This window comes from Suncus etruscus, chromosome 1 (assembly GCF_024139225.1).
Source record: "Suncus etruscus isolate mSunEtr1 chromosome 1, mSunEtr1.pri.cur, whole genome shotgun sequence".
Classification (NCBI taxonomy): domain Eukaryota; kingdom Metazoa; phylum Chordata; class Mammalia; order Eulipotyphla; family Soricidae; genus Suncus; species Suncus etruscus.
Genome location: NC_064848.1, coordinates 107,926,955 through 107,936,274, shown reverse-complemented (window position 1 = coordinate 107,936,274; position 9,320 = coordinate 107,926,955). Strand labels below are relative to the sequence as shown.

Genomic DNA, 9,320 nt, shown 5'->3' with positions numbered 1-9,320 from the left:
ATATTTTTTTAATATCTTTAAGCACCATGATTACAAACATGATTGTAGTTGGGTTTCAGTCATAAAAAGAAAACTCCCCCTTCACCAGTCAACATTCCCACTACCGAAGGTCCCCAAATCCCCACTCTCCACCCTCTGCCTGTATTTGAGGCAGACATTCTAGTTCTCTCATTTACTGACATTGTCACCATAGTTATCAGTGTAGTTATTTCTCTAACTGCACTCAGCACTCTTTGCGGTGAGCTTCTTATCATGAGCAGGTCCTTCCAGGCCTCATCTCTATTGTCTCTGGGCATTATTACAATAATGTCTTTTATTTTTCTTAAAACCTATAGGTGAGTGAAAATATTCTGTCTCTCTCCCTTTGATTTATTTTCACTCAGCATAATAGATTCCATGTACATCCATCTATAGGAAAATTTCATGACTTCATCTCTCCTGACGGCTGCATAATATTCCATTGTGTATATGTACTGCAGTTTCTGTAGCCATTCATTTTTTGAATGACATAACATCTTGGTTGTTTCCAGATTCTGCCTATTGTAAATAGTGCTGCAATGAATATAATGTAAGGAAGGCAAAAATCAAAAGGTTGATATTTTAAATTTACTTTTATTGATAGAAAAGAGGAGCTTAGAAAAGGAAATACATTCCCTAAATATACAGAAATACAAAGTACAGATTTGGTGTTTTATCTTTCTTCATTAGTAATTCAGGGCTTTGTGTTTAGCTAAACCATGTTTCAGAAACCCTAAAGAAGTTCTCATATATTGTGGTGTGAAATCTCCCCCAAAGTGCCATATTTCCAACCCCAGTTAAAAGGATCTGAAACAAGGTAGAGGTGAAGAATTAATTAACTATGCCAGTCAAAAGAGAACATGGAATCTGTTGGTTTCTTGTCATGTTCCTTCACTCTGTAGGCAACAAGCCAAACCCCAAACCTCTCTATTCTTCCAGTACAAATTCATCAAGATGGGGAGGGTGGAGTGAGATCCAGGCAGACATTTAACAAGTCAAAGGGCTTGGTGAAAAGAAAGAGAAAGTTGGGTAAAAGCCTTTGTTTTGGGGGTAAAAACAGGGTGTCACCTAACACTGTGGACTGAGAATAAAAGGTATCACTCTAGACCATGGCTATAGCGCTGCGAAAGGGGGTTTGCCTTTCACGTGACGACTCAGGTCTGACCTGGGTTCAATACCCAGGTATATGGTCCCCCAGCCAGGAGCGATTTCAGATCGTATAGCCAGTTGTAATCCCTGAGTGTCACCGGTGTGCCCCACCCCCAAAAGAAGTATCACTCAGTATTCACTTCTACACTCTACCGCCCCCCCCCCCAACCACACACATAGATTATCTTGCTTTCTCCCACTCAGATTTCTGGCATTCTATTTTCTTATCTTAAACGTGGAGTTTTCCACACATCTCCTTTCCCTCATCGTCCCTCTGATTTGGGTAGGTTTCAGGAAGCAGATACAAATTCAAGGATGCTAAATGTAAGAGATTTATTGGACAAGTTTCCCCAAGGGGAACTGGTTAAGAATTTGGAGAAGGCAAAAAGATGAAAATGAATGAAAGCCAAGAGTAGAAAAAATAATCTCAGGCATAAAACTTGCAAAGAGCACCTTCAGTTTAATTCTGCAGGAAGCTACTGAAAATACTCTATGCCTTCAAGTCATATCTATTGAAATACAAAAACTATATAATAGCACCTGAAAGTCTTTCATCATTGGTAAGGGGTAGTAGATGTTCCACACCTAGCACATATGCCACCATCCCTATTTTTAAAAACAGTAATAAAATAGTTTAAAAATAATTTGGATAAATCTGTGAAGAATGCTCATATTATTTACTATAGAATTCTAGTAAAAACAATTCTAGTGTAAAACAAGGCCACCTGCTTCTTGTTTATTATTATTGTGACCTATTTACTTAGTTCTGATTAATAAACTAGAAACACAAACTAGCTAGAACTTATGGATCTGGAATCTGGGATTCTCTTCACATGCACTTTCTATCTCTCTCACATGTACACATTTCTCTCTCACACACAAATATACATGCACATACACACAATTAAGTATTAATATGTGTATAAATCCACTAATAGTTGAATGAGAGATCATATATTTAAGTGACAATAATTGAATGAGAGATCATATATTTAAGTGACATCTCTTAGAGTACAAGGTTTGCAAGGTTTGAATCAGGCAGAACTGGAGTTTAGGGAGTAAACAAAATAACACTGATCTCACTTAGAGTTAACTGACACCTCAAGGTTTATATTTAACTTTGCAGCTCAAAGTTAGTTATCTTTTCATTCCTAGCTATCAACTCATTTTAGTAAGGAGAACACTCAAGAAAAAAAAGGGGGGAAATAAACAACTGATGTCTTACTTCAGAGTCATTGGGAAATTGTCAGGAGTCTTGACACAAATTTCCACAAACTGAGCATCAAGCAACCATTGCCCAACAAAGTTAAACATAGTGGTTGCACTTGACCTTAATTGCCCAGATACTGTCATGCAAAGCACAGTGATACAAACAACACAATGGTACATAATGGAGAGAATTTTTTGGATTTCTTTATCCAATACCAAAGAAACATCAAACTGTCAGGATCTCAAAGATATATCTGTTGAGTTTACTAGACATTCATAGATTTTAGTACATATATCTTACTAGTGCTGCTTAGAATTTGGAAGGCAAATTGCATGGATGATATAATGTAAGTGTTCTGTGTTGGTCATCCTCATCAATAGAATTTCTGATCCTATGCTCTTTTTACTTGGTACTTTTATTTTTTCTCTTTCCTCTCCTACTTTCTTCATCTCTAGTTTAGTTCATATTTCTTAAAAAGCAAGTTTACATTTCCTATCATTTTTATTTTTTGCCAGCAAATAAAACACACACCACACACACACACCAATAAAAATGTTTTTTTAAAGAAAGTCACTCCAAATAGAAATTTCACTAATTAATAAGTGTTTTAATGTGATTTAAATACACTGATAATATTTAAGTTATTGTAGGTAAATAGACATTACAATATTGTAGTGTATAAAGAAAAAGGTTCAAGTAAATTTACATAATCATATTGCTCTTTAAAAGCCCCAAATCTGCATAAAGACTCAGTTTTCTCTTCTACATCCAGGAAATATTAGATGATGTGTGTCTCTTGCCAGCACTCTCCTTACTGCCCCAGACAGCCATTTGCAGAAACACTGTCTGAGTCATGTCTCCACTCAGCTACTCAGCAATGAGCCATCTCCTGGGACATTCCTGAGACATGCCAGGGATATATTTTTGTTCTCCACCTATGTCTTTGTCATGCCCCAGGCTGTGCCCACATTAGAATTTCCAGACCACTGCCCATTTTGAGGAATAAAAAAAATTCTGAAATGCTGCTACTACTTAATATTACTCAATAAATCAGTAACAGAAGCAATGAATGGAATGAAATGCAGAATTCTTGGCTCTTAGCCCTAGATGGAACCACTTCCTTTTTATGAACAAATAATAGTTAATAGGTTAGCTTGGAGTACAGTAGGAGAGAGAAGGAATAGTTTCTAAGTAGTTAATTTTATTCTGAAAATATGTAAAACCTTTGCTCTTTGTAGAGGATGGAAACATACTCCATTTTTTTTTCTTTTTTCCTTTGGATTATTGAGTATATATCAAGGTAAAATAGAGGCAGTGGACAAATATTTGATGATTTTTATCATAAATAGAATGAGCCAAACAAGCTTCTGTGCAAACATTTGCTTATTAAATAGATAACATTAATATCCATATATTAAATGCATACATTAGGTTCCACAAATGCTATTTCCTATCACAGTTATTAAAATTTTCCCACAGGAGAGCTATTCAAGGAAAAGCACTGATGCCAGTTGAAAAAAGCAATCATGCAGGATAATAAATAATGGTATCACAAAAGGAGGATAAACACTGAAATTTATATAGAAGGATGTAGTAGTAAATCTCCTATTTATTCCTGCTATTCATATATTTTGTCTCTCAAACAGATGGCAATAAATGAATGGACACAATATAAACAACTTAATATCAAGTTGTTTTAAATTTTTCAAGATGCCACAGTTATTAACTTCTTAAATACCACCTCATTTAAAACATTCGTTAGTTCCCCATTAACAAATATTTCCCACTACAATTATTGAAACAGCAATATTTGTACTGCTTTCTCTGCTCTGTATGAAAGCTCTTCTACTCTCTCTTATACTAACCTTTTCTCCACATATGGCTAATAATAGCTTGATCAACAATAGTTCATAAAAAGATTTCATTTTGATGCATGCATTAGGTGAATAAGATATACAGGAATGAGTAAATTAAAGATAAAGTGATTCTGATTCACAAAGTATAATATTTTCTTTTTCAGTCCACACCTTAAAATACAATTAATATGAGGTTGGTCAGATAGTATAATGTATAGGGCTCTTTTCTTGCATGTGATTGAACTAGGTTCAATCCCAATACCTTATCTATGTCCTGAGAACTACTAGGAGTGATCCCTGAACTCCCTACAGGAATAAACCTGTGGGGCCTAAATACCACACACACACACACACACACACACACACACACACACACAAGTATGGTTAATGTTAATGTTTTTGTTTTTGGGTCACATCCAGCAGCGCTCAAGGGTTACTCCTGGCTCTGCGCTTAGAAATCGCCCTTGCCAGGCATGGGGAAACATATGGAATGCTGGAATTTGATCCACTGACCTTCTTCATGAAAGGCAAATGCCTTACCTCCATGCTATCTCTACGGCCCTGATTAATGTTAATTAAAAAAATCTGATTATTCTACTTTGTTGTTTCAATCCCTGACTACACACCATTTTTTAGAATATTACAAATAAAATATTTAGTCTGGTCACAGGATTTCTAATATGATTTAACCAGAGCTTTGTTTGCTGATGTCATTGTAGATTCTATGTTCTGTGTGCTTTAAATAATGCATTGTTATCAGTAGATGCTAGTCTGTTGATCCCATGCCTTTCTTTTTGTAATTTTCTTTAGCAGGAATCATTTTCTCTTTCATATCACATTTCTCACTTATATGATTTGCTTTAAATAGAATCACATCTGTGAAGGCTTCTCTTAGTCTTCCAGAGAAAATTATTTACTCATTAGGCTCTTCAGAAGCCAACAAAAGCAATGAGTGTCTAAACATTTTATGTTGCTATATAAAGCTAATAAAAATGTTTGTTGGATTATTGCAGCTACAAAGGTATTTAAATTAACATGATTTTGTTTGATATTTTACTGTTTTTAGATAGTACTTAATGAATTATGGGCTCTTTGTAGAACTCTATCAAAATTAATTCTGTCTAGTTAGAACTCACTGGAAACTGTTTTGTCAGCAAATTGTTAGGAGGAAAGCAGAATAAAGATATAAATAGCACTATATTACTTCCCTGTTAGTTACCTTTATTGGTTTGTGCATTAAAACTATTTCCTATTACACCAGCTTTCAAAATGAGCATCAGTTTTTTAATTTTTGTTTGTTTGTTTGTTTGGGCCACATCTAGCGGTGCTCAGGGGTTACTCCTGGCTGTCTGCTCAGAAATAGCTCCTGGCAGGCACGGGGGACCATATGGGACACCGGGATTTGAACCAACCACCTTAGGTCTTGGATCGGCTGCTTGCAAGGCAAAGGTCGCTGTGCTATTATGCATAATAACTTCTGTCTGGGTACAAATTATGCCATAAATGGTATCAGGAAATGATTGAAAGTATCAGGTGATTAGGGAAGTACATTATGGATATAATTTAAAAGAAAGCTAAATAATTAGTAACAACTTCTTTTTGGGGGCTGAGGGGGTCACACCTGGCAGTGCTCAGGGGTTCCTCCTGGCTCTAGGCTCAGAAATCGCTCCTGGCAGGCTCGGGGGACTATATGGGATGCCGGGGTTCGAACCACTGTCCTCTGCATGCAAGGCAAACACCCTCCCTCCATGCTATCTCTCCGGCCACAACAATTTCTTGATAAAGCTAATTCTCTTATAAAGAGTAATATAGGGGAGGGGGGCTTGGTCTCTACCTGGTCTGGGTGGCCTGAGTGGGCGTTGCTGTCGACGGACCGCCCGACAGTGACTGCTCCCGCGGTGGATTCCAGCAGCCTTTGGGCCCAGGGTCCAGGATGCTGAAAGTCCTTTCGCTGTCCTTCCCAGCTCCCAGATCACAGCAGCACTCTGCCTCCTCGGGACAGGGCAAGGTACCTCTAAAACAAGACAGAAATCTTATGGATTGGATTAGATTAACCAAAAGTGGAAAGGATCTATCAGGATTAAGAGGCAGACTAGGGGCCTGAGAGAGAGCACAGCCGTAGGGTGTTTGTCTTTGACCCAGGACAGTGGTTAGAATTCCGGCATCCCTTATGGTCCCCTGAGCCTGCCAGGAGCAATTTCTGAGCCTAGAGCCAGGAGTAACTCCTGAGCACTGACGGGTGTTTCCCAAAAACAAAACAAAACAAAACAAAACAAAACAACAACAAAAAGGCAGACTAATTGAAGTCAGTGAAGAAGGACTTAACACAACACAAAAGATGATTGTTGGATAGTTGTTTGCTTATAATGTCATAGGGTTTGGATAGGGTTTGCTTATAATGTCAGTCCTTATATGGAATATCACCCTGGTGGCGAAGTAGATCTGATGAGAGCAGCAGGAGCCGATGGTACTTAACTTTTTGATCAGGTTCATCGATGGGTCAATTATGGGTCCTGGCTGAAAGATTGCAGAGGTGGTAGAATGGCTGTCAATCTTGACATTTGTAAAGAAAATAGAGAGGAAAAGAAAGTCTTAAATAGTATGCTTCCCAAGAGCCAAGTTACAAATAGGCTTGTCAAAGAAGGCCCTAATTCTCCAAGCTCTAACTGGTTCCAAAAAGATGTTTGTTTATTTTTGTTTTGGGGCCACACCCTGTGGCACTCAGGGGATTTTCCTGGCTCTGCACTCAGAAATCGTTCCTGGAAGGCTCGGGGAATACCGAATGCTGGGGATCGAACCTGCGTCTTCAGTTCCAGATTCCTTCGTCACCATAGTCATATATACCAAACAGAAGGATGCCAGTTTAGATTCAATAATAGTTGATCAAAAGGATGATTTTTTTAGAGCAGAAACAATTATCAAAGAGTATTCATTTCTTTTTTTGTGGGTGGGGCACACCCAGTGACGCTCAGGGGTTACTCCTTGCTATGCGCTCAGAAATCGCTCCTGCTTGGGGGACCATATGGGACACTTGGGGATCGAACCACTGTCCATCCTAGGATAGCGCCCACAAGGCAGACGCCTTACTGCTCCATGTCACTGTTCCGGCCCGAGTATTAATATCTTATCCATATTAAACCAAGCCATCAGATTCAAGAGTTTTCCATGCAAAATATTGAGAATGTGAAAAAAATAGAGATTGCCCTGAAGAAATAAGAGAAAACTTCTTGGAAGTGTCTTGGTCATTTCTTGGAAGTTCATATTCATTTATTCCAAAGAAAGATAGAGGTTTGTACTACAGAAACTGTCAATTAATTTCCAAAGAACATATTACTCATGACACAAAAGCTTTTCTGCTTGCTGCTGCCACCAAGCTCTCATCTCCAGGTGCCAATTGGACAATATATATATAGTTCAAGCTAACTATCACAGGTAACGAGATAGTAAAGCCATCTACACGTGTCTATGGTTTCTTCGTCTCTGAGTTCAAAGAAACACGTCTTCACAATGACAGATACATCTACTTTTTGATTAAAATTTATTCTGTTGGACTATTGACATCAGAACTTGATCATCTTTAGATTGGAGATTTTGTTTCTGTAAGCAGTCTTGAGGGCAATTTTAAAATATCCCAGCTCCAAGAATTAAAAGATCTCTTTCTATTGGCAGCTGGAACAATCTTCACACCCATGGTTAAAATACTGAATTATCCTTGGACTAAAATACCCAGTCTCAGGAAAGTGAAGCTAATGTTCTTCAACAAAACACAGGATGATATAAGATGATATAATTTGGAGAAGCCAAGTGGAGAAATTATCATTTAAAGATAAAAGATTTGATATTGATTTTGTTCTCTCAGCACCTAACTCTGAATGGAATGGTAAAAAGGAACACATTTCATCAGCTCTCCTTTCCAAATTATTTAAAAGAAGTTCAGAGAAATCCGGAGTCCTCATCTGCATTTGTGGCCCAGCACCATTTACAGAACAAGGAGTGAGGTTCTACATGATCTTAACTTTTCCAAGGAGATTCATAGTTTCCCAGGGTAAAGAAGAGCTGCTACTGTAAAACAACTGATTCATTTCAATTTTTGATTACTAAGGGTTTCTTAAGCCAACATTTTTGTGTTTCTTTGAAGGTTATCTAAATTCCAGGCTTCAGTTTCTTAAATGAACCAAATGTTCCTACAAAATAGATAATGTGTTGGTTTATTTTGTACTGTAACTTATTGTACTACTGATATTTGAACTGTAAAGTCAATCATGGCAACAAATACATACAGGATTCTTTGTTAGGAATCGCAGAGTTTTTTGCCATTTAAATTTTATCACTGTTCTACAGTAAGCTCTTGTGTTTTATGATATGATAAATTATTATTTTGATCACATTTCTACGCTACAAAATAATTAGCGAAACATTAAATTTTACATTGCACTGTAAACTCAGGAAATAATTGTTTATGTCCTTGTTATTAATACTAAAATATGGAATTTTGATTCAGAACATTTTGTGTATTGATGTAGAGTAAATAAAAATATACTTAAAAAGTATTTAAAAAAGAGTAATATATTTATCAACACATTATTTGTTATTATATCTTCAAAATTATTTATTGATGGTGATCTTCTGATAGTCTCTGTATAAAAGAACATGATATATCGAGTTTGTACGAAAGATAGGTATAATTTCTTATAAAATTAAAATCAGCATTTGAGAGTACAGTAAAAAAACAGCATGTTATTGACTATTAAAATGGACTATTATCACTTTAATAAATTGCAGAATTCAAATAATAAACTGTAACTTTTGGGATTAGGAAAATTGGTATATAAAAAAATGATATTTTTGCTATGATAAATGAAAGTTAGGTTAAAAGAGCATGGCATCATTCCAGGCTTATGCAGAAGCCTCTGCAAATGACCAATGGTTGTATAGTGTCTGATTGATTCAATTAAATGAAGAAGGCAGCATTACTTAAGTCAGAAACATGGTACTATGTAATATTAAGCCAAGGCTCATAATCAGATTAGTGTAGGCCATGGTCAAGAATTTAATCTTACTATATAAATAATGGGTAGACATTTTCT

At 36.6% G+C, this 9,320-nt stretch overlaps 1 pseudogene; it reads left to right on the top strand.

Annotated features, from left to right (window-relative positions):
• Positions 1 to 6,166: 6,166 nt before the first annotated feature.
• Positions 6,167 to 8,282, top strand: LOC126014151 (cytochrome b5 reductase 4-like; annotated as a pseudogene).
• Positions 8,283 to 9,320: the final 1,038 nt, after the last annotated feature.